This window comes from Rhinopithecus roxellana, chromosome 13 (assembly GCF_007565055.1).
Source record: "Rhinopithecus roxellana isolate Shanxi Qingling chromosome 13, ASM756505v1, whole genome shotgun sequence".
Taxonomy (NCBI): domain Eukaryota; kingdom Metazoa; phylum Chordata; class Mammalia; order Primates; family Cercopithecidae; genus Rhinopithecus; species Rhinopithecus roxellana.
The window spans coordinates 54,373,699-54,400,139 of NC_044561.1; the positions used below are offsets into that span (position 1 = coordinate 54,373,699).

The 26,441-nt window shown below is 45.1% G+C and overlaps 1 pseudogene; it reads left to right on the forward strand.

The window, feature by feature from the left end:
• Positions 1 to 19,457: 19,457 nt before the first annotated feature.
• On the forward strand, positions 19,458 to 20,317 carry LOC104666604 (annotated as a pseudogene).
• The last annotated feature ends 6,124 nt before the right edge of the window (positions 20,318 to 26,441 follow it).

A 26,441-nucleotide genomic window follows, 5' to 3' on the forward strand; every position in this document is an offset into this window, starting at 1 on the left:
TCCTACGTGGAGAGTTTCTTTTCTGCGAAGGGACTCCACGTCCTTGCCTTTCCTGGAGAAGGCAGTGGGAAGGCAAGCAGGTCGCCAACACCCACCACTGTGCCCTGGGAGAAGTCATTTCCGCAGGGACAGTTCTCCTGAACGAGAACAAACACTTGGAGAGTATTTAAGGAAATAAAGGACACCTGGTTACACACGGCTTTGATGGAGGCAGCGAGAGATGGGTGGTTAAGAAACAAAGAGGATGAACGTGGGGCTGCCCGTGAAGACCCAGTCCCAGGGGCGAGTGCTGTTGGTGGCGTGGTTTTCCTTCAGAATCCTGGCACCAAGGTACTGCGGAGGCCGAAGCAAGTCCAGCAAGCTCGGAGCCTCGGGGTTCCATCTGTGTTCAACTGGTGCCGTCTACAGCATGTGAGTAAATACATGACAAAAAGAAAAGCTTTTCTTAGAGCCTACGGATATGGAACTACTCATTTAGAGTCCATGCCATCAATCCCAATCTAGTGACCCAACGGCCGTGGGGTGTGGATGCACAAAACCACTTGGATGAGAAACAGGATGGAGGATGGAAGTCATTAATAAATGCCTCCTCGGGCGCCCACTCCAGCCGCGCACTCTCTCATAGCCCACCCTGCCCACTGAGGCACAACCCCACTCACGGCTTTCCCCAACCTGAGACTTCAGCTCCAGGGCTGTCTCGGCTCATATCGGGCCCAAGTCTGGTCAAAGGTCCAATCTCTACCTCTTGGCATGAGTTGGTTCCTTCCTTGGCTCCTCCTACCCCTACGCCCAGCAGGCGCCACCTTCCATAGATTCTTCTGTTCCCATGGGGTGTGCAAGGCAGCAGGGAGACCCGTGTCTGCCCAACAAGGCCCCGGCTCCCCTGGGGGCCCTAACCAGGGGTGGGCTGAGAACGGGAGCTCCCCCAAGGGTGGGCCGTGCTCCTCATCCTCTCGCTAAGCCCTTGCTGAATGAGTGAAGGACAGGCTTTGGAAGCTCCAGGTCTGCAGAGTCAAGAGAGAATCTCTCTGCTCCCTTGTGTCCTCAAACTCTGCCCTCTACTTCCTGGGCACAGGCCAGACTTCATCTCCCAGCCTTCCTGGAAGTTGAGGGCAGGCTCCTCTTGATGGAATGGGGTGAAAGCAAGGAAGCCATATCCACACTGGCCCATAAGAAGCTGCTATAGAACCCTTCCTCCTCCCTTCCTCCACCACCCAGCAGGAAGCAAGGGAGCCCGGGGCACCACAGTGGACCACGGAATGAATGACATGGGCCCCTGGGTCCCTCAGCCACTCTCTCAGTTCCACCTCTCAGCATGAAAGATCCCAAATGCGGGAACTACATGTTCTAGCAGCTGGCATCACCTTCACCAACTCAGGTTTTAGGACAATATTGTTTGTGCCCCAATGTCTAACAACACTTTTCGTTAAATCATCATCATCACAGCTGATATTTACTGAGACCTTACAAGATTCCAGCCACTAGCCAAGTGCTTTGGCAGGATCCGCTTTTTTAGAGCTCACGACCACCCCCGGGATGTCGGTATGTGGTGTGGGGATCGTTGCAGCCTCCCCACATCCATTCCTTTCCTTCCCAAGTGTTGCATTCTGATTAGGATGAGGTTGGCCCTATCCTTAGTACCAAAGATGGACCCCAACTGCGTCCAGGGTGGACAGCGTGTGTCCTAAGTCAATCTCAAGAGCTCAAGAGCTGTTTTGGATGGAGGAGGAAACACCACCTCTCTCACCAAATATTAATAGGAGGATGTGAAGCCTGGATGCCCTTGGACATCCTCTTGCAACCAGAAGGGAAGCCAACCTGAGCCAATTCATCCAACAAAGCCAATTCATGATGCAGGGCAGGGCAGAGGCAAAAGAACCACAGAGAGACAGAACCAGAGCCTGGTGCCATTATACCTCAAGCTCAGCTTGGCAGAAGCAGTTAGTACTCATCAAATATCCCATGTGCTTGCCACATGCCTTAAGCCACTAGGGCTGCCATACCAAAGTGCCCCAGATTGGGTGGGTTATTGTCTCAGTTCTGGAAACCAGATGTCCTTGCAGTTAGATTGGAGCCATATGACTAGGTCTGGCCACTAAATTGTAAATGACAGTGGTATGTGTCACTTCTTGGCTAAGGCAGGTAAAAGCCCGTGTGCTTTCCTCTCCCCCGCCGCCCCCCGCCACGATGCTCTTAGTAGCCAGGTGCTGAGATGGGGAAAACAAGAGGGCAGGAACCTGGATCTCTGCATCAGGAATGGAGGAGGACCCCAGCTAGCTGCATTGAATTGTCGGTGAGCAAGAGGTGTACATCATGGCGTTATGCCTCCATGCTTCCAGTGTTCACAATGCCGATTAATACATCTACTGTTCTTCTAAAATCAGGCTCCTAAATTGCCAAGACCAGTAAAATCCCGTTATTGTTGAAGCCAGATGAAATCAGGTTTTTTGTTAGTTGCAGCTGAAAGCAACCCAACTCATACACTATTGTCACCTCTTTAAAATTTAGAAACTAGGGCTTAGTGAAATAGAGTGACTTGCTCAAGGTCACACACCTAGTATGTGACAAAACTGAGCTTCCATAATAATGCCAGGAGTTCACAGTGTGCGGTCCCCATACTACCTCCCTCACAATCATTTGGGATACATGTTCAAAAAGTAGATTAACTGGTCCCATGAATACTGATCAGTCCACCTCTGGATAAGGGGCCCGGACTACGGATTCTCGTGAGCTCTCCAGTGGCTGCTGTCTGTTCAAAGTTGAGAAGCTCTGGTCTAAACAGAACTCTTCAGGAGGTACTGTGTCACATGTCACATGTGTGGGGAACTGGTGAAAATAAATCCATTTGAAGTACAAACATGTTTCAGTTGGCTACTCTCCATGCTACAGTGTGTTTGCCAGTGTTTATAAACACAGTTGAGAAAAAGTCATCAAACTTCATAGTCCATGGTCATTGACATAAACAAGGATACTCTCCACTGAGTTTTACTTTTAACTTTGCCCTTAAGATGGCAGTGATCTTAGTTGCAAAAACTAATTGCAGCTTTCGTGCTGAATTTTTTCTCATATCCCCAAAATTACAAATTCTGTGTTGGACCAGAAATCATTCATTCAGAAAATATCCTATATATTACACAGGGATATGGAAGAAAAAATGCATTGCCCAAGAAAACGTGTCTGTGGGTGCCTGGCACATGGATCATGATCAAGGAAGATGTAGATTGCAATTGTGATACACAGCCAGTGCACTATGGCAATACACAGCCAGTGCCCTATTGTAATGCACAACTAATGCATTATTGCAGTACACAACTGGTGCCGCGCCAAGGATTGACAGTGTACATTAACCTAGAGGCACAAACCATCTGTGAAATTTAAAAATAAGTAAACTATCAAATGTCTAGGAATAAATCTAATAAAAGATGTGTAAAACCTCCTAAATAAACTCATAAACATTGCTGAGAAAAATCAAAGAAGACTTAAATAGAGGGAGATGATATATACATAAAAAAAGCTGTTAAGAGAAACAAAAGGCAAGCCACAAACTGGAAGATTTTGAAATTCATATATCTAAGAAAGGACATATTCAGAAAATGTAAAGCTATCTTGCAAACAAATAAGAAAAGGATGTAAAACCCAACTGCAAAAATACGCAACATCAACAGGTAAAAGTTTCAGTTAACAAGATGAATATGTTCTGGAGACCTGCTATACAACATAGAACCTAGAGTTAACAATACTGTATTGCACACTTTACCATATATTAAAAGGACAGATCTCAGGTTAAGTGTTAACACACACACACACACACAACACCACAAAGAGATTTCCAGAGGTGACAGATATGCTTGGTACCTTGATTGTGGTGATGATACCTTGGGTACACGCATTTGTCCAAACTCATCCAAATGTACACATTATATATAATCTTTGTGTATCAATTATATATCAATAAAGCTTTCCAAAATGGGCCAAAAACAGGCCAAAAAATAAAGATAATACATTAATATAGTCAACTGTTCTTACCATCCACATATCAGACTTTCCGGGAAGGCAGATGGGTTAGGGGAAGAAACAGTAATGCTGATTCACTTCATCTTGGGCCTCTCTTGATTTGCTGTCCAAACAATACATGCTGGACTTGCAAGCTGTACCAGAAAGGCTGGAAAGGGAAGGGAAAAAAAGAAACACGCTTGGACAAAACCTCAGCAGCCAAGTTGAGATTCTGAGCCATATGCATGTCTTTGTGTGGGTTGAAATCTATTTTCTCTGGGTTCGATGGATTATTATAACACCCAAAGTTTTCCAAAAAACGTCAGACAAGGTTACCACAGCAATTAAGCTGTCTGCCATCTGCAAGAGGCTTGGCTTAAGGTTTACTGAAGTTAAACATGTTTTGAAAAGAAAAAATTAAGGCTGTCGATGTTTTGCCTATCAGTCAAGCTCAGCAACATTAGGCCTTGGAGACTCTTCAGGGAGAGTGGTTCTCCCTCAAGGAATAGTTTAGCATTGGCATGCTGAAATTTCAGAACCTAAGGAACATTTCAAAAATAAATTATGCCTTGAGAAACACTGCACCTAATCTTGGAACTGGCAGAGTTAAAACTTTGCTAAGACATTCAGCCAAGCAATTGAGATTAACACTCTTTATCACCTTCCCAAATGGCAAGTTATTTTAAAAATAAAATTTAAAAAAAAAAAGACCTAAATGTTAACTGAATTTCACATTCTTGCTCCACAGTTTCTTTAAAGCAAATAAGTGTCTAAAATGATGAGAGTAAAACTTATGGTTTAAAATTCTGAGGAGTGTCTGCAGTCTTACATTTTTCTCAGCCAGATTTTCTGGCTGAACCAAAGCTTTCCTGAGAAAAGGAGGAGGAGGAGGATGGGTTCCATGTGCCTGGAAACATTATCATTCTTTCCAGTTGCCCATCTTTAGCCCAGGGTTACTTTTTATTCTTTCTTGAGAAAACAATATTCCAGGAAGCAAAAAAAAAAAAAGCATAGTTAAATTTTATCCTCTGAACAAGGGGCAGGGGAGAGTCAATGTCATTTTTCTCTAGGAATGACTGATAGGAGGTTTTCTCATCTTAAAGCAGTGATGTGCTGGCAAACCAGCTCTCTGGGAGGAAAAACAAAATCCTCATTTGTAGCATTTGCCAATTTCCAAAGTGTAAATATTCCCACCATGGCTAATTTGAAGTTCTCAGTCATTTAACAACCAGATCTCAAAATTTCCAAATATGCAACAATCCTTTCTCAGAAACTAGCTTCAACTTACCACTCTCTTGAAGCGAATCATTATTATTGCCCATGACACGTTTTATTTATCCAATATTAAAAATAATTTTACCTGGCATTGGAATGCAAGAGAAAAGACAGATGACAGAAAGGAGCTCTGCCATTCAGAATCCTACAGTTTAACAGGCAGGGAAAATACACAGCAAAGGCCTCTAAGAACACAGCTGCACATACTACATCTGCTTGGAGAATTCTCCTCTCTTCTGGGCACAACCTTTTAAGCAGCCCAGACAATGCCAGGCATTGAAATGGCACTGGGATAGCAGAGGGGCTCAGGCGTTAGTATGGACACAGGTGATATGGATGGACGGGAAAGCTCTCATGGATCCGGAAGAATGCCACTTGGAATAAGAGTTAGGAGTTACTTTTTCTGCTCCAAAGCTAACAACTAGGTCTAATGGATATAAGACATAAAGAAGCTGATTTCTGCTCAACATAAGAAAAATGTTTTTGTTTTTTTTTTTTGTTTTGAGACAGAGTCTCGCTCTGTCGCCCAGGCTGGAGTGCAATGGCGCCATCTCAGCTTACTGCAACCTCCGCCTCCCGGGTTCAAGTGATTCTCTTGCTTCAGCTTCCCAAGTAGCTGGAATTATAGCTGCCCACCACCATGCTCGGCTAATTTTTGTATTTTTAGTAGAGGTGCGGTTTCACCATGTTGGCCAGGCTGGTCTCGAACCCCTGACCTCAAATGATCCACCCACCTTAGCCTCCCAAAGTGCTAGAATTACAGGCGTGAGCCACCACACCCAGCCAAGAAAAAGTTTTCCAGAAAAAAAAGTCGTGACATCAGAGGAGATAAAACCATGAGAATAATAATAAACTTACAACATTTCTACCAGCTGATATTATTTCTTATATATCCTTTTGTCCAATTCTCACAATGACCTCATGGTACAGGCACTGGTCACTCCTTTATAGTGAGGAAACTGAGGCACAGGGAAGGCAAAAAACTAACTTCTCTGAGGTCTTCCATAGCAGCAGCAGGACTCAAACCAGGTCTCCTCATTCAGGTAGGTTTTTTTCCCTCTCTCAAAATGATCCAGAATGTGCCCTGAATTTCAGCGTGTTCCTTGAAAGAGGAACGCCTGTTTACGGAAACTGAAGTGCATTCTGCCAGTAGCACCCGGGCCAGCCACTGCACTGGGGGGCTGAACTGGACACAGGAGACCACTCCGTGCTACTTTAGATTTCTAGATAAGGGCCCAGGGTAAATAAAAGAGTGTTCTCCTGAGAACAGTCGTATTGACCTGGCTAATTTCTGAGAAGGACATTAAGAGTCAGTAAGAGACTTACATAAACCACCTTGGACGCACTATGACAGGCACAAGAAGGAACAGATGAGTCTACCAGAGATGGCTTGGGAACCTTTATCCCACTCCTAGGAAAATGTCATGGCAAATACTCTGTATATTCAGCTACAATTCATCAAAAATGAAAGTCATTCACAAAGTCAACACAGCTCTCAGGGGAACAATGATTTCTTCTGTAGGGGATCATTAAGGGTCATTGCAGATTCAAGAAGTTCCCAGAATAAGGCAAACATTCCTCCACCACAGACGGGGTCCATCACAGACCACTTAACCACCTGCATCCCAAGGTTTGCACTTAACCCAGGACACAGTGAGACCAGACGTTGGGCTTGGACATTGAATGCGTTCAATGACATTGAATGCATTCTCATGAGTCACTATTGCTTCATGGATTAAATTGCCCTCTGAAAACCATAAGACCTGAACACGAGAAGACCTTTCAGGTAGTGTTTTTTAGCTGCCAAAGGCACCCCCAGGTGGAATAACAGTGCAGATGTCAGAAGCCCCCACGAGTGAACCCTGAACCCAAGACACACCAGGCCAGCTCAGCCATGTGGTCATTTCCACAGGTCTCTCCTCCCTTCCCCACACTGCCGACCCCCCTGTGTGTGTTGGGAGGCACAGCCCCCCTTGGGGGGTTGACATTCCAAGTCAGTGAGTGCCACAGCCAAGCTTGCCGACCTCAGCACAGCCCCCGGCCAGGGAGCTGTCATTCTAAACCCCATGCTTGGGACGGGACCTCCTGCTGGGGCCTGCCCCTGCGCTCCACCCGCAGCCTGTGAGGTAGTTTCCACCCAAGGGTTGAGTGTTCAGTGAGTGTCTGGTCCCTTCAACGATAGCAGATATGTTACCCTGCAGCTTGGGGAGCTCTGGGCCCTTCGTGAGTGGACAATGAAACCTCGCTGTGAAGGTATTGAATGGCCTCCAAATAACACGGCAGGTGTTATTCTGTGCACACATCGTGTGACCCACAGCCAGCTCCCAGGGGAAGTGAGAAACCCACATCACGCTTTGCCCAGGGAGATGTTTTCCATCTCCCTGGTTTTGGGCATCTGGAGATGATCCCCCTGGTGCCTTGCTCGCTGAGGACAGTGTGGCAGGAATGAGCCACCCACGCAGGCCACTATGCCATCAATCAACGTGAATGTTATTCCTAAGTCTCCACCCCCGCCGGGAGTGGTGCATTCCAGCCCCTGGGGAGGCAGCAGAGCTGTTAGAACATGGCCAGGCTTTGTGGGGAGCTGCAGCAGCTTTCCACAAGCCTTACCCCAACTATGGACTCCAGCAGGGCTGCACTGCATGTTTCCTGAGGATGTCTCAGAACTGCTCAGGGCTTCTCCTGCAAGGAGCTTGACCCGGGCTCAAGATGCTGCCATCTCAACCCTCCGGGTCCAGGCTCAAAAGCCCAGCACTGGAGACAACTGTGGATGTTTCATGCATAGCACAGCCTCACGAGGACCTCTGGGCCCCTCACACACAACAGCCCACCCAGGGGCTTTCCTATCCCCAATTCTCTTGGTGGCCCATGCCAAAGACAAGGGCTGAGGACGAAGGACAGAGGCCAGGAGCGCCTCCCCACCACACACCACATTAGGCCTAATGGAATCTCGTCCTCCTTCTCCAAGTTATCTTCTCTTCCATGCAGTTTTTCTCAGTCCCCACAGACACTTGGGCCACTGCATATTTCCAGTGCAATCATGCATTTATTGCATTTGAGTTTTTTTAGTAGTTACTGGTTGCAATGGTTGATTTTATACGTCAACTTGGCTAGGCCATGGTGACCAGTTGTTAGGTCAAACACCAGTCTAGACGTTACTATGAAGATATGTTTTAGATGGGATTAACATTTAAGTCAACAGGCTTTGAGTAAAGCAAATTACATTACCCTCCATAATGACAGTGGGCCTCATTCAATCCATTGAAGGTCGTAAGAGAAAAGATGGAGGTCCCTGGAGGAAGACAGAATTCTGCCAGGCAACGGTCTTTAGACATCAACTCTTCCCTGACTCTCCAGCCAATGGGCCTGCCCTGAAGAATTCAGACTTGCCAGCTCTCATAATTGCATGATCCAATTTCTTAAAAGAGAGAGAGAGAGAAAGGAGAGAGATATCCTATCTGTTCTGTTTCTCTGGAGCACCCTAATATACTGGTAGACATATGGCCTCCCCAAATGAACTGTAAGTCATGCAGAGGCAGAAACTGAGTTTCCTCAACCTCTGTGACCCCAGCAGATAGCCAGCCACAGAATGGACCCTCAATAAATGCATGCTGAGTGGACAGCACATGGTCTAGGCTGGGAAGGGGTGAGGTGTAGGAAGCAGGGAAGTGCAGACATGCACATCCTGAATGTGAGGGCCTCCTTGAGTTTGCAGCCTAGGTGTTGGGCCCTGCACAGGTGGTCTGCAAGGAGAAGTCATTGATCTACATGCAGTGACCCTGTCGGCTTCTGGGACTCACACTCTGCAAGGTCAAGGGCCTGGTTGGCACCATGGAAAAATCTTGAAGCGCTCACTTGGCATGAACAAGGTCTGGGGTTTGTGAGAATCAGAACCTTCCAGAACCCTGGGCTGTGCACTGTTACGCTGAAAGGCTGGTGCTCATTTTGGACAGTGAAGCGCAGTCCTGAGCAGAAGGAGTCCTTCCGAGCATCATGCCCAGATGGCGGCTCAGCCTTTCCCTTGTAATGCATGGCCCTGAGGAGGCGGCTGGCATCGTTCTGCCGCAGGCCTGCTCCCCCCAGCAGCCCTAAATGGGCAGACTGTGTGGGAGGAAACAGCCCCCTTGGATTACTGGGCTATAAAACTTCAAATGCATGAAGACTTTGGATGGCGATCAAAACCCCAGCGCACCCCAAGACCTCACCATGCAAAGCTCGCCCCACCAGACAGTCCCTGAAGGTCCTTGTTTCTCAATACACAGCCCCTGGCTGGGCCTCACACAGCCCAGATCCTTCCTGGAGCTTTGAACGCAGATTTTTCTTGAATCCTCAGCAGTCCCCACCCTACTGCTGTTAGGACAGAACCACAGAGTCAGGAGCAACAGATAAAAGGGTCTCCCCGGCCCTGGTCCCCGCGCTACAGTGTGGGATGAGCCAGCCTCATGGCCTGTGCTGCGTGTCAAAGACAACATCCCCCTTCTCGCCCTGCCCTCCCCTCAGCACCACAAAATAAACAAGGCCCAGAAGAGGAATCCAAATGCCTTCTCGCTGTGCCATGTCCACACGGACGCTGCTGAAGGATCTAAGTACATCTCAGAACACAAGAAGCCATGAGTGAGACTCTTGCTTTGTTCAAAGAGCTGTGTGATGTCCACACAAAATGGAAAAGAAGTACAGGCCGCCAGCTCCCTGACAGGCCCCCCGGCCCCACCATGGAGATAAAACAAGCAACAACAGAAGTGGCCAGACCTGCGAGCCTCCTCATCGGCTGACAAAATAGCTCTGAGGAGCCCAGTAGTGTCACTGGGTGTATTGGGCCATTCTTGCATTGCTGTAAAGAAATACCTAAGGCTGTGTAATTTACAAAGAAAAGAGGTTTAACTGGTTCCCGGTTCTGTGGGCTGTACAAGCATGGCGCCGGGCATCTGCTCAGCTTCTGGGAGGCCTCAGGGTGCCTTTACTCAGGGCAGAAGGCGAAGCAAGAGCAGGCACGTCACATGGCCAGAACAGACGCGTGAGAGAGAATGGAAAGGAGGTGCCACACACTTTTAAACAACCAGATCTCCCAAGCACTCACTGTCATGAGGACAGGGCCAAGGGGATGGCGCTAAACCACTCATGAGAAATCCGCCCACATGATCCAACCACCTCCCACCAGGCCCCACCTCCAGCAGTGGGGATTACAGTTCAATATGAGATTTACAGGAGATGACATCCAAACTACACTGCTGGGGGTGGTGTGCATAGCAGGGAGGGAAGGCAGTGTGGATGCAGAGGTCCCAGCAGAGTCTCAGACGGGGTTGGGAAGGCCCGTTCTCTCCCCCAGGAGTAGCCAGGACAGACCAGGCCTGGATGGGACCTGGAAGACACCTCCTGGTTCCCATTACACTCGCATTGCTCAGTCAAAGACCACAGGCTGGGCAGGGACCTCAGGGTCCTCAGGACCCCATAAAAGAGAGGGCGGAGGAGGAGACAACCTCTGCACACACCCACAGAGGGGGCCTCGGCCAGCACCCGGGCCAGCCTCACCATGGGAAGGGGGCTTCAGTGCCGGCCAGGGTGACTCCCAGCAGCTCTGGAGCCAGGCCCTGGTGGACCCTGAGCAAAGGCTGCCCTCCCTGGCCCTACCCAGGGAAACGGGTGGAGGGTGGCTTCCCCACAGAGAGAAGTGCCGGGAATGAAAGGGGACTCGGGGACAGGGGCTGGTGGGCCCTGTACACCCTAGAACCTGCTGTCTTCCTGAAACTCACCCAAGGGACCCCACATTAGGCCTAGTCTTTTACCCTATACCCAGGGAGACAATTCCAGCTACATCCCTCGATCATCCCAGCAGAATCATGGTCAAGCCTGTAGAGAGGTGACCAGGAACATAGTCCCTAGTGAGAGGAAAGAGCCACAAAATCACCTTTTACTGGGGAAACAGAACCAAGCTAGGGGCAGCGAAAATCCACCGTGAACACGAGCGACGGCCCCAGTGCGGTAACAGAGGACTTTGGAAATACGAAGCCAAAACGAACAGAAAGAAGAAACACTTGCTGATACTAGACATGAAACAGAATTGATGAAATAAAGCACAGGAGGGATGGGCTAAGCAGCACGACAGACCCACTGAAGAGTGCACTGGGGGGTCGGGTGTGGCGGCTCATCCCTGTAATACCAGCACTTTGGGAGGTCGAGGTGGGAGGATCATCTGAGGTCAGGAGTTTGAGACCAGCCTGGTCAACATGGTGAAACCCTATCTCTACTAAAACTACAAAATGGGCATAGTGGTGGTGCCTATAATCCCAGCCACTCGGGAGGCTAAGGCAGGAGACTCGCTTGAACCTGGGAGGTAGAGGTTACAGTGAGCCAAGATTGTGCCACTGCAGCCACTGTACTCCAGCCTGGGTGACAACCAAGACTCCATCTCAAAAAAAAAAAAAAAAGAGTGCACTGGGGGCCCAGGGTCAGGCAGGGAGGAGAAGTGGAAAGGGCAGAAGAGTCAGGTGAGGTGGAGAACAGGAGGGGCGGCAACAGCTCCCTAAAGGGAAAGAAAAGCGGGAAAGGGGCACAGGTGAGATGTCGCTCAAGAAACAATGACTGAAAAGTCTCCCAAAACTAAAACAAAAAAGTCACATGCTTTATAAATCCTCAGACTGACAGGATTCATGGGGAACTGAACAGGACAGGCTGAACCCACGCCAGCCAGGCAGCAGGAAGGAAGAGCAAAGAAAAACATGAGATGTTATATCTTCCAGGAGAAAAAGTTGGTGACCTGCTGGATTCGTCTCCTAGGTCTGCCAGAACAAAGTGTGGCACTACAAATGGGTGACTTAAAATAGCAGAAATGTATTGTCATGGTTCTGGAGGCTACGAGTCCAAAATCAAGATGCCGGCAGGGCCACCCTCCCTCGGAAAGCTCTAGGAGAGATTCCATTCTATGACCCTCATAGCTTCTGGATTTGCCACTGTCCTCAACTTGTAGACACGACACTCCCAGTTTCTGCCTCCCTGCTCATGCAGCCTTCCCCTGAGTGTTTGCGTCTCTGTGTCTCTTCCCCTCTTCTTAGAGGGACACCAATATGTTGGATTAGGGACCCAGCCTACTCCAGTAGGACCTCATCTCTTAACTAATTACATCTGCAATTACCCTAGTTCCAAAGGCATTAGGATTTCAACATCCTTTTAGAGGACCCGGTTCAACCCATAACACCTACGAAAGAACAAAAATAAGATTTTTATCAGGCCTTTCGATAACAACAGGATACCGGAAAACTATGGAGTCATACCTTAAATATTTTAAAGAAAAGCATTTTAACTTAGAACAGTGCATCTAGTTAGATTATTATTTAACACAAAAAAGTAATAGCTCCAGGCTCATATATAGATGATTTCAAAGAACTTGTTCCACAAAGCACTATTTGAGAAAATTCTTAAAGAGTTTCCTCTGGCAGAAGAAAAAAAAAAAAAAAAACGAATCCAAGAAAAAGATATAAGGATCAGTATAAAGTTAGTAAAAGAAAGTTTTGTTGTCAAAATTAGCAAGGAGTCAAAAATATGAAGTTCTTAGCGGGGCTTCAGCATGGCTGACTGGAGGTTTCTGTTACCCCCACCCCAAAACGAAGACCCAAAGTAGCGAGTAGATGCTCACACTTTGAACAGATCATCTAAGAGAACACTGGAATTCAACAGAGAGTGACAAGAAACACCTAAAGCCAGGAAGGAGTGAAAAGCAAGGCAGCCTGCTTGACAGGGGTCAGCTGGGATCCTGGAGAGGCTCCCAGTGTAGGGAAAGGGGGAGCGAGTGACCCCTGGAGGTCCACCCTTCCACTGCAGACTCCTGCATCCTGGCCACAGGAAAGCCCTAGACACTCACAGCCCCAAAGACTTACCTACGATGCTGCCTAGAGACCATATGATGGCTTTGCTCCAGAGGGGAACTCATGCCAGGTCCCACCTCACCCCACCTTTGGCAGCTACAGCAGGGCATCACACAGAAACAGCCTAGCCCTCACCAGATGGCAGTGGACCCAATAGCCCCTGCATCTCCACATCCCTGGAGCCCCACTGACATCCCCTGCCCACAGATGCTACCATGACTGACAGCTGCCCCCAGGGCTGAAGTGTGAGTCAGTAACAAAGACCCCACTGCCCCTTGCAATGATGCTGCCACACATTTTCATGCACCTTAAAAGCAAACTCCCCTGCTCACAGCGGTCACAGGTGCCAATGCACAAGCAAAGTGTGCACTCCTCAGCCACCTGCATACAGCTGCTGCCACTGAAAGCTACTGAGCCCTCCCCAGAAGCAGGGCTGCAGCACATCTTGGGCCTGGGGATCACCCCACCCCTGCCCACCACAACCAGCACCTGCAAGCACCACTGGGGGCCTGAGGACAGGTCCACCTAGCCTGGCTCTGCACCCCCAGTGTCCAAGCATGCCATCCAGAGGACTGAGGACTGCCTAGCCTAGTCCCCACCACTGACACCTGAGCCCTCCCTCCAGGGGCTTCAAGTTAGGCCCATCCAACCTGCCATCCCCACCACAGTGGGCAGCCACCTGCACATGCCACCTGCAGGCCTGGCGACTGGCCTACCTAGCATGTTGTAGCCACCACCAACACCAGCACAAACTGCTTGGGAGCCAGAGATTTGTCCTGCCACTGCTACTGCCATCACCCACATCATGCTTGTTGCCTAGGGGCCAAAGAACCTGCCCACCTGCCTGGCCCACCACTACTGGTATCTGAGTAAGCTGCCTGGAATCCCAAAAATCAGCCCTCTTTTACCTGCTAACACTGGCACCAGCGTACACATCCCTGAAGCTGAAGGACAGGCACACTTGGTACACTGCTGCTACCACTGGGACCTGAGGACAGGCCAATCTGGCATCTTTGCCCCCAGCGAAACTTGACCACAGTCTCCACTAATAACCACACCCTAAGCCACTGAGGAAATCAAACACCACTGACATTGTTTAAGGCCAAAGAAATTACACAGAGACCATGCTACTGTACCCACAATCAAAACGAAAGTGCCCTACTGAACACTACAGGTACATCTTCAGGAAAAAAGCCCCACCCATGAAAGCAAATTCAAGAAATTGGAAGAAGAGACTGTTACACTAGATGTGCAGATATCAATGTGAGGGAAAGAAACATGAAAAGGCAAGGAAATATACCACCACCAAAGGAACACAATAATTCTCCAGCAACAGATCCAAATCAAAAAGAACTTACGAAATCTCAGGGAAAGAAATTCAAAATAATGATATTAAAGAAGTAGAATGAGATACAAGAGAATACAGAAAAATAGTACAAAGAAATCAGAAACAAAATTCAATATATGAAAGAGAAATTACCAAAGAAATGAGTATCATAATAAAGGACCAAATAAAAATTATAGTACCAAGGAATGCATTAAATAAAATATAAAATACATTTGAAAGCTTCAACAACAAACTAGATAAAGCAGAAAAAGGATGTCAGAACTTGAAGAGAGGCCTTTTGAAATAAACCAGTCAGATAAAAATAAGAAAAAAAAGAAAAAAAAGGAACAAAGCTAGGCCAGGAGCAGTGGCTCATGCCTGTAATCCCAGCCCTTTGGGAGGCTGAGGTGGGTGGATCATGAGGTCAGGAGTTCAAGATCAGCCTGGCCAAGATGGTGAAACACTGTCTCTACTAAAAATACAAAAAAAAATTAGCCAGGCATGGTGGTGGGTGCCTGTAATCCCAGCTACTTGGGAGGCTGAGACAGAGAACTGCTTGAACCTGGGAGGTGGAGGCTGCAGTGAGCTGAGATCATGCCACTGCACTCCAGCCTGTGCGACAGAGCAAAACTCCATCTCAAAAAAAAAAAAAAAAAAAGAAAGAAAATGAACAAAGCTTACATGACATATGGGACACTATAAAGTGACAAAATATTCTAATTTTTGGTTTCCCAAAAGGTAAAGAGAAAACTAAAAGAATAGAAAACTTATTTCACAAAATAAGAGCTGAAAAACTTCCCAAGTTTAGCAAGAGACGTACACATCTGGATACAGGACTCTCAGTGACCCCCAAATAAATACAGTGCAAAAAGGTCTTCTCTATGTCACATTATATAGTTAAACTGTCAAAACTCAAAGGCAAAAAGAATTCTAAAAACAAGAGGAAAGCATCTAGTCATTTATGAGGGAACCTCCATCAGACTAACAGTGGATTTCTCAGCAGAAACTTTATAGACTAGGAGAGAATGGAATAATATATTCACAGAGCTAAAAGAAAAGGAAACTGCTGACCAAGGATATGATACTATACCCAGTAAGGTTTTTCTTTATAAATGAATGAGAAATAACGCATTTCCCAGACAAACAAAAGCTGAAGGAATTCATCACTACTAGACCATTCCTATAAGAAATGCTTAAGGCAGTCCTACATTTGGAAGCAAAAGGACAGTATCTACCGTAATTAAAATACACAAAAATATAAAAACCCATTGGAAAAGCAAACATATAAATAAGGAAGAGCGAAGACTCAAATGTTACTACTACAGGAAATTACCAAACCACAATCATAAATAAGAGAGAAAGGAACAATAGATACACAAACAACCAGATATCAATTAATAAAATGACAAGAAAATGTATTAACCACTCCACTTAAAAGATATAGACTGACTGAATGAATTTTTCAAATGATCCAACTCTATGCTGCTTACATGAAACTCATTTCACCTCTAAATTTAGACACATATCAACTGAAAGTAAAGAGATGAAAAAAGATATCCCACACAAACAGAAACTCAAAACCAAGCAGGATTAATTATACTCATATCTGATAAAACAGACTTTGAGTCATAAACAGTAAAAAGAGACAAAGTCATTATATAATGATAAAGGGATGAATTCAGCAAGAAGATATAACAATTCTAAACATATATGCATCCAACACTGGACCACCAGATACATAAGGCAAATATTATGAGATCTAAAGGGAGAGATAGACTTTAATAAAATGATAGTCAGGGAGAGGACTGAGTGGCTTAAGGTGGGTCACTGAGTTTCCCAGAGGTTCAAGCTTTTAAGTGGAGGAGCTCAGAGTCAAGCCCCTCTCCCAACTCTGCAGGCCTCATATACAACTACCATCCCACCAAAAACAGGACCCCTTTGGCTCTGATGTACCACTGAGCTCAAGAGGCTCCTGAGACCCCCAGACATCTCTTCAAACAACACTACATCTGAAAGTCACACATCTGCAAGGTCCTTAGGGGTATCAGTCTCACTGGAGACAGTGACAGAAGCTGGAGAAAGGCTGGGAGTGCAGCCCCCCAGCAGGAGGTCTCACTGTGGATGGGAAGAGACCTGAATCATCTTCAAACACTCTTGCGTGTCCCATTTTAAGAAAATGGAACCAACGTGTTTCCAGCAAATTGAACACACATGGACACTTCTTAATGAACTCCAGTCAGCCCATCTGTCGAAACTGAAGATGCTGGAGAAACCTACGACTCCTCTAAAGTTACAGCCAAAAAGATGTGATGCACCTCCAAGAACTGCACAAGGGATGCTGCTAGCACCACTTCAGTGTTGTGGTCAACAAAGGAGTGGGGTGGAGGAGGAGTTTCTCTCTTGCCCTTCCCTGCAAAGATCGCTTTCCCCAGCATCGTTCCCAAAAATAGTAGCTGAACTTTTAATACACACACACTCCAGATCTGTGCTCCTGGAAGAGCTTGTTCATCTCACATCCTGCGTGTATACAGAGCTCTAAATAGAGACTCCCAAGTCTACAAGGGAATTCCTTTTAAGGAATCCACCCAAATTTGTTAATAACCAATCATAGAATAAACACCAAAGGATCGAGAGAGAGTGTGTGTGTCTGAGTTTGCACGTGTGCACACATGCACATCAGTGCATCTAAGTGTGTATGGGGGTGAGGGACCTTCTCCTGCCAGAACTTCCCTCCTGCCACTTGTCCTGCCACTGCTACTGCCTACCTACTCTGTAGCATAAGGGCCTGCAGACCAACAGGAGCCCGGGTAGCAAACGTCACTCCTGAGGGCCCAAGTAAGACTCTGTCACTCATCACATACCAAATAAAATGATATCTATAATATACATAATATATAAATCATAGTTATAATTAATTTGTATTTCATATGTATATATTAATTTTATATAGTGATCATAGAGAGATGATATATTATATATATATTCTGTTTCACTGTGCTTACACTATTTTCACTGCAGAAAAGGGACAAATAGAGGCTGCGGCAGGATGGGTCACTTGCTTTTACACTGTGTAACTTTTTGTGGCTTTGAATTTTGTACTTGAAAAAATTAATTTGTGTGTCTGTGTCCTGCAGGTAAAATGTTATCTTCTAAAAAATTTCTGCTTGACTTCCTAATCTCCAGCAGGGACCAAAACTTTTTCAGGAGCTCACCATGCCCTCCCCTCCCCACCCATCCCCAGAACACAGGTACTCACACACATGCATGCCACACACCCACACAGCACACATATAGGCACACACATAGGCCACACACCACACACACACACACACCACACTGACACACACACACACACACACACACGCATTTGTCAGGAAAGAGCCTTTCACCACCCCCTGAGACCCCTCCCACACCATTTCTGAGCCCAAGTGCAGGCAGGGCTCAGCTGTCCAACCAGGCCAGCATCAAGTCACAACGAAATGAACCTGCAGCATGGATGGGACTAGCCCGAGTCTTCTAAGCCTCAGAATTCAGTGCCACCTAGAGGCTCCTCTGTTACATGATTTCTCAATTCTGAGTGAAAAGGCAGGCCCAGCCATTGGCCTCATGAAACAGGAGGGGGTCCCATGAGCCCGTAATGTCCAAGGAAGGCACTCACATTTCTTACGAGGACTTGAGAGATTGGGGCTGCCTGACCGAGCTGCTGGCTAGGTCCCCAAGACCTGAAGTGCTCAGTATCCCTTTGCAATTTTGCTCCTCTACTCACAGTGCAAACTGGTCAATCGCTTCTGGAAACTAGCTGGCCACATCTATTTAAGTTGAGCATACGCAGCCCCTCGGCACAGCAGTCCCACTCCTGATCTATACCCAACATATATGTGCACATAAAACTCCTGCCCACCCCAGCTCACTGAAATAACGCCCCTGAAAATCCCAGCCCCTCAGCTGGGCCATTCCCTCTTGCAGGGAAGGGGCTGGAGGAAGCTGGGAACCCATGTTGCTCCCAGGCCCAGTAGCATCACAGGTGTGGATGGCCCCCTCCATCCTGCCCTCTCTCTGTCCCCACCCTCTGAAGCAACAGTTCTCAGCCAGGGATGATTTTGCCCTGTGGGGGACATTTGGCAATATCTGGAGACATTTTTGCTTGGCATACCTGAGGAAGGGGATGTACTGGCAACTGGCAGGTAGAGGCCAGGGGTTCTGTGCAGCATCCTACAGTGCAAAGGGCAGCCCCAAGTGAAGGAGCATTCGCCTCCAAACGGCAATAGCGATGAAGCCAAGATATTGTGCCTTAAGATCTCAACGGTGGAACAGTGGGTGTAAATTATTACTACTTTTAAATAATTGGACATTTCAGCTAAAGATTTAGAATTTAAAAATTCTATTACAGGAGAACTCTGTTCTAAGGCAGATGCATTCATCTTGTATTTTAAAAGAACAAAGCTGCCTAATGAAAATGGCAAAGAGTGAGACCATGCACTTCATCGGCTTTAGATGCATCTTCTTCCCAGCCCAGGAAGCTGTTCCGTTCTCCAGCGAACACCACTTACTACCTAACGACTGTTCCCCCAGGGACCTATGAGTGCACTCAAATCCAAAGTTTTTATGCTGGGTCACTCAAAGGGATAAAAATACATTTCTACTCAATCTTTTCTTCCCTAAAGGTAATGTCTTGCTTATCCTTCCTTGTCTCTAAATAGATAACTTAATTATTTTAACTATTACATTGATGACTAAAGGCATAGTCAAAATGAACTAGCCAGATGATCTACAATAATCAACATTAGCTGTGAAAATTGTTTATGGAACTACTCGCTACCCAGCATAAATGTATTGCACATTTCCTTCATAGCACCTAGATTCTACTAGACATCACAGACGCACAGTCCCTACAAATTAGTGATTTTATATATATATATATATATATTTTTTTTTTTTTTTTTTTTTTTTTTTTAGATTGTTGCCCTATTTGTTGTTTAAGAAATGCTGACCCTTTTCACAAGATGGTGCTGAAAGCAAAGAAGGAAGTTCCCAAAGCGAAGGCTTTAAAGGCCAAGAAGGCAGTTTGAAAGTTGTCCACAGCCACAAAAAAAAAGAAGATCCGCACGTCCCCCACCTTCTGGCGGTCCAAGACACTGCAACTCCGGAGGCAGTGTCCTTGGAAGAGCACCCCCAGGAGAAACAAGCTTGACCACTATGCTGTCATCAAGTTTCCACTGACCACTGGGTCAGCCATGAAGAAGATAGGAGACAACAACACACTTGTGTTCATGGTGGATGTTCAAGCCAACAACCCCCAGATCAAACAGGCTGTGAAGCAGCTCTATGACACTGACGTGATCAAGGTCAACACCCTGAGAGGCTGTGAAGCAGCTCTATGACACTGACGTGATCAAGGTCAACACCCTAATAGGCTGTGAAGCAGCTCTATGACACTGATGTGATCAAGGTCAACACCCTGAGAGGCTGTGAAGCAGCTCTATGACACTGATGTGATCAAGGTCAACACCCTGATAGGCTGTGAAGAAGCTCTATGACATTGATGTGATCAAGGTCAACACCCTAATAGGCTATGAAGCAGCTCTATGACACTGACGTGATCAAGGTCAACACCCTAATAGGCTGTGAAGCAGCTCTATGACACTGATGTGATCAAGGTCAACACCCTGAGAGGCTGTGAAGCAGCTCTATGACACTGATGTGATCAAGGTCAACACCCTGATAGGCTGTGAAGAAGCTCTATGACATTGACGTGATCAAGGTCAACATGCTGATTCGGGCTGATGGAGAGAAGAAGGCATATGTTCAGCTGGCTCCTGATTACAATGTTTTGGGTGTTGCCAACAAAATTGGGATCATCTAAACTGAGTCCAGCTGGCTAATTCTAAGTACACATATATCTTTTCACCATTTAAAAAAAAAAAAAGAAATGCTGAAGGCTCTTTTACTGTTTTATATATTAATTCAAGTTGTTCAAATGCAATCCAACTAAATTTTTAATTTGTCTCACTGTTCTCTTAAAGAATTAAGTATTATCCTTTGGAAAACAGAGTTTGATAAAAGAAACTAAAATCCAACAACTCAAAATATGTCAGCAGAAACCAACATAAGGAATCAGTATAATCCTCATTGGTTGCCCCCAGAGTAATTTAGGGAATCAACATCAAAGTGAAAGTAATCGATAATTTGCTTTAAATTCAAAAAGATGCATACATCATAAACTAAAATTCCAAACACCATCAGAAGGCATACAATAAAAAAGGTCTCCCTGTCATCTGATTTCCCTATCTCCCTACTGTCAACAGTTTTTTTGTGTGTTCCTTCAGAAATTTTTTACACATTCAACAAAAAATACATATTTTGATAAATTATAGTTGTGTTACATACACATTGTTTTGCTGGTTGCTTTTTCTTCCTTTTTTCTTGTGGTAAAATGCACATAAAATAAAATGTACCCTCTTAACTATTTTTAAGTGTATAGTTCAGCACTATTCAGTACATTCACATCTTTTTACAGCCACCACCATTATCCATCTCTGGAACTTTTTTCATCTTGCAAAATTGAAACTGTGTACCCATTAAACAACAACTTCCCATATATCTCTCCCTCCAGCCCCTGGCAACCATCATTCTTTTAGTCTCTATGAATTTGACTACTCTAGATACCTTATGTAAGTGGAATCATAGTGTTTGTCTTTTGGGGACTGGCTTATTTCATTCAGCCTAATGTCCTCAAGGCTCGTTCATACTGGAGCGTGTGTCAGAACGTTCCTTTTTGAGGTTGGGCAATATTCCATTGTTGTATGTAGCACACTTTGCTTATCCATTCATCACTGATGGACACTTGGATTGCCTCCACCTTTTGGATGTTGTGAATAATGCTGTAAATGTGGTGTACAAATATTTCTTCAAGACCCTGCTTCCAATTCTTTTGGATCTATATCTAGAAGTGGAATTGCTTGATTATATGGTAATTCTATGTCTAATTTTTTGAGAAACTGCCATATTGTTTTGCACAGCAGCTCCAACAAGTGACATTCCCATCAACCATGCACAAGAGTTCCAATTTTTCCACATCCTCACCAACACTGGTTATTTTCTATTTTTGTTATAGGAGTCATCCTAACGGGTGTGAGGTGGTATCTCATTATAGTTTTGATTTGCATTTCCTTAGTGATTAATGATGTTGAACATCTTTTCATGTGCTTACTGGCCATTTGTACATCTTCTTTAGAGAAATGTCTATTCAAGTCCTTTGCCCCTTTTTCAACTGGGTTGTCTGTCTTTTTGTTGATTTTTAGTCCTCTATATATACTGGATATTAATCCCGTCTCAGATATATGATTTGCAAATATTTTCTCTCATTCTACGGGTCGCCTTTCTGCTCCACTGAAAGTGTCTTTTTGAAGCACAAAAGTTTCTCACCCTCATGGAGTCCAATTTGCCTATTTTCTTCTTTTGTTTTTCATGCCTTTTGTGCCACATCCAATAAATCCTCACCAAATCCAATGTCATGAAGCTTTTGTCCTGTTTTCTTCTAAGATTTTTATAGTTTTAGCTTTTACATTCAGGTCTTTGATCCAATTTGAGTTAGTTTTTGTATATGGTGTTAGAAAAGGTCCAACTCCATTCTTGTGTTTGTGGAGATCCAGTTTTCCCAGCACCATTTGTTGAAAAAACGTTCTTTCCCTATTGTCTTGTTGATTTGTCCATGTGGGTGCATACAGAATTACCTCATTCCTTTCATGGCTCAGTCATATTCCATCATATAGAGGTACCATCCCTTTCCAACCTGTCCCCTGCTAAAGCCCTAAATTCCTTTCTACTGTGTTGATTTTGTAAAAATGGTAGAGTATACATTTTTATTTGTGTATAGATGTGTGTGTGTTTACATATATACACGCACACACATATAAATTCTTAGCAGTAAAATTCTTGGCATAAATTATTTGCAGTAAAATCTCTGGCTAAAAAGGTAGAATCATCCAAACCACCACCAGATAATCCACTTGTGTGTTTTAAATAAAAATTAATTGTAATAAAATTTAAGCAGCCAAGAGAGACATTAAATGAAAAATGAAGACATTTTCACCTCAGCCCCAGTCATTCTACCCACTGGTTAACAACTCCTTGCAATTTTCTTCCAGAAAAAAATGGTTATGCATATACTCAGAAATATGTACTTGTATATTTTTATTTGCATGAATAGGCAGACTATAGACATTACTATACATCCCAAATATATTCTAGTACTCTGCTTGTTTTGTATGTGTGTGTGTGTCTTCTGGAAAAGTTACACATAATTAGATTTCTACCAACAGAATTGTATATTAGAAGGAAACCTTCCTTACACCAATGTCATCATGGGGAACCATCAACATTTTAACACTGCCATTTAGATAGGTAAAAAGTATGTCTCAGATATTACTTTTCTTAAGAATAATATGGTTTCTGTTCTAGGAGCCAGGAGGTGGGAAGAGAACAAGATGGAACAACTTTCCATCTTTTTATACTTATTTTCTTGTGAAGTGTCTTTGTCTTTTGCCCAGTTTTTATTATTTTGTTGCTTTTTCTTCTTGAATTGTATGTTTTATTTCTTACGGAAATTATTAGGCTAGCTGCTATAACAAAAAGAGCCAACAAAATTCAGTGTCTTAAATTTAATAAATGGTTGTTTCTCTCACCTATGACAGTCTGAGGTGAATGTCTCATTCTGCCACACGTGGTCACTCATATGATACACTAAAATCACATTCAGGTACTCAGGTTCCTTCCATCTTATTTTTCCACCATGACTCAAGATGTTGTTCTCTTCTGCAATGTCAACACTGGGGTACGGGCACACCTGTGTTCTAGCCATGGAGAAGGGGGAAGAACATGGACAAGAGTCATGCCAACTCTTTCAAATCCCTGACCCAGAAGTGACCCACATTGCTCTGTTCATATCCTATGGGTTAGAATTTGGTCATATGGCCACATCTAACTGCCAGGACAGCTGAAAGATGCAGTATAGTTGGGCTGTATATTAACTATCTACTCTATTCTGCCTAACAATATTACCACTAATAACTTAGGGCTTCAAACTAAACATTTCTTATCTCACAGAGTCTGTGAGTCAGGAGGTTGGTTTGGTTCAGCTGGGTCCTTTGCAAGGCGGTAGTCAAGGCACTGGCTGGGCTGTAGTCTCATCTGAGGTTTGACTGCGGAAGGATACACTTTCAAGTCCAGGCAGGTTGGCAGAACTCAGTTGGACTGGAGGCTTCAATGTCTTGCCTTGTTATCCATCAGCCTTGCCCTGGTATCCTCAGCTCTTAGAAGCCCTCAGTTCCTTGCCATGTAGGGTTTCCTCAAGGCCAACGGGGAGAGAGAAAATCCAGCAAGATGGATATGACAATGCTATATATATAATTACATACACATAATCATGTCAATCCTGATACCTTTTCCATGCACTATCGATTAGAAGTCACATGTCCTACCCATACTCAAGGGGAGGAGGCTACACAAGGGCATGAACACCAGCTACTAGGGATTGTGGGGGCCACCCAAGAGTGCTGTGTAGGCCTCCTTAGAATCCCATGACAATTAAAGAAGGAAAATAGATTTCAGTGGATATCTAGCTGTCAGCTTCCACCATAATATGTTGCAAATATTTTTCTTAGCAAAGGAAAATGCTCAGAAAAGTGCTAGGTTGAAAATTGGGTTCATACTTTAATTTGATGGTTATTTTGTGGTTGGTATTTTAAATTTGCTTATGGAATTCTTGACTTATAAAAGCTTTTAGTTTGTGTGAAGTCAAATTTATCAATATTTTCCTTTACTGCTTCTGGATTTTATTATGATTTATGGCATTTCATGAAAGACCTCCCCTAAGATTATGTGAAATTCCATCCATGCTGGCTCCTAAAATAAGTCACATTACTATGGCCAAGCATCCCATTTTTCAGGACATTTTCTTCACTACCAGGATAATTTGTTTGTACAAACTATCTTGCTGCTGACTTGCTTGAAAGCTATTTGTTCACAGTTTTGTTCATCAGTGACTTTTTAAGGTAAAGAAGTACGATTTCAGCAAATTATTTTCACCCTTTAGTTTACAATTCTTAGTATAGCTGTAAGATAAGCAATAAAATTTCATGGAAAGCTTTTTTAATGCAAAATCAGCATCATTCATGTATAGTCAATGACACAGTTCTTTCCAGCTCTCTTCGATCTTTCTTCTACAGGGGACACATTTTTGTGGTCTCAGGTGTTTGCCCTTAGAGGTCACTCTGGTGCTGACTGTCTGTTTTCTTCCAAATAGAAAACGATGATTGTGCCAATAGGATCCATTTACTTACAATCATCTGCCCCTCAAACAAAGGCTAAATTATTGGGAAATCCCAAAGAAATAGAGAGTTTCTTCTTCTCCATCAGCAAATATTCAGTGCGCCCTCTACTCTGGGCCAAGAACGCTGTGCAAAGTGGGTAGCTGCTGGTAAAACAAACAAACAAACAAACAAACAAACGGCCTTTCAAAATTGCCACCAGGAAAGGCAACTCATATTTTAGTTCTACAGATTCTACATTTGTGATCATATTCCAATAGTCTTCAGATGACCAAGTAGCATCAAGACCTTCCAGCGTGATCACCTAGAGCCCTTGTGACTGGACTAGAGAGAAAAAAGATAGAAGGGAGAGGCCGACTCATGCATCCCTGTATCGGCCACATTTTTTGAATCTGCAATACCCAGTGTTTTGCCAGGCCCTTCATAACAGATCTCCGTAAGTATCTGTGTAGCAGGTACCAGTCTCTGTCAGTGAATGCAGGTGTGTGAGAAATTCAGCTCTGTGCATTCCTCCACAGCATGGCTTAATTTCCACCATGACCCCTCACCCCATCAATGGTAGAGGCCAAAGCTCAGTCCACTGGCCCAGCTGCAGCTGAGGTTTACAGGACTTGTCTCATCCTTACCTTGGGGAGGGGCTGAGGTGGACCGAGGGGGTTGATATCCATGCCTGCCCCTGGGAGGGGACCTCATTGCTATCGATCCTGGCGTGGCACCCCCACTCCCCATTCAAGGCCCCTACAGGGCTGAACTGTCTCTGCATGTGCTGGCAATGGGTCCCTCACATCTGCCTCCCCACCCAGTGTCTGTGCACAGCTGTTCCTTCTGACGGCCCTAAAAATGGAAAGCCTAGACCTGACCCCAGTTGATTCTCTTTCAGCTGTCCCATCTCTTCCCTGAGACAACCAAACCCTACCCAAGTGAAGGGTTAGAGGGCAAAAAGGGAAGCGCCAATTGGCATTTCCAAGTCATACCCACCGCGCCTGTCCACAAGGCTGGAGGGCAACCGGAAGATTCAGACCCAAGACAAAAGTGACCATCAACCAATCACAGTGCAGGAAAGGCCTTCTTAAAAAGAAAGCTGTAAATTGCTCCTTAACACTGCAAGGCGAGGTAAGCCTTGATTTAGATAAGCATGATTAAAGTAGCTTTCAGGAGACACTACAAGCTTATGACTTTAATTATAATACAGGCTCATATTAACAAAGACACATCCAAAATAATACTGATTTAAACAAGAAAACCTTTTATTTTCTCTTGCAGAGCGGCACAGGTTCAGTTTCCTTCTATCTCCTTGTCCTGCCACCTGGGCTGCAGGCCTGCAGATAGGAGGGGGGAAAGGGGAAGGGGCCTGTTCCCCTGGGGGCCACAATCCAAAAGGTGCCTGAATGCTTTCCTTCCCTCCCCAGGGCCATTCCTAGCCGCAAGGGAAAGGCAGCCCTTATGTTGCCGAAAACTGTGGCTGCTGTTAACTACAGAGAAGGAACAAATAAAGATTAAAGGACAAGGAGCAATCTTTGTCACTCACACAATAAAACAGCTACTTTTTAAACAGTTTGATCCATTCTCCAATGCCCAGGTCCAGTATCTCCAACACCGTTAGTTCTCTGAACTAACAGCAATTCCTTCCCTCTCCAAACTTTACCTGTACCATTCATG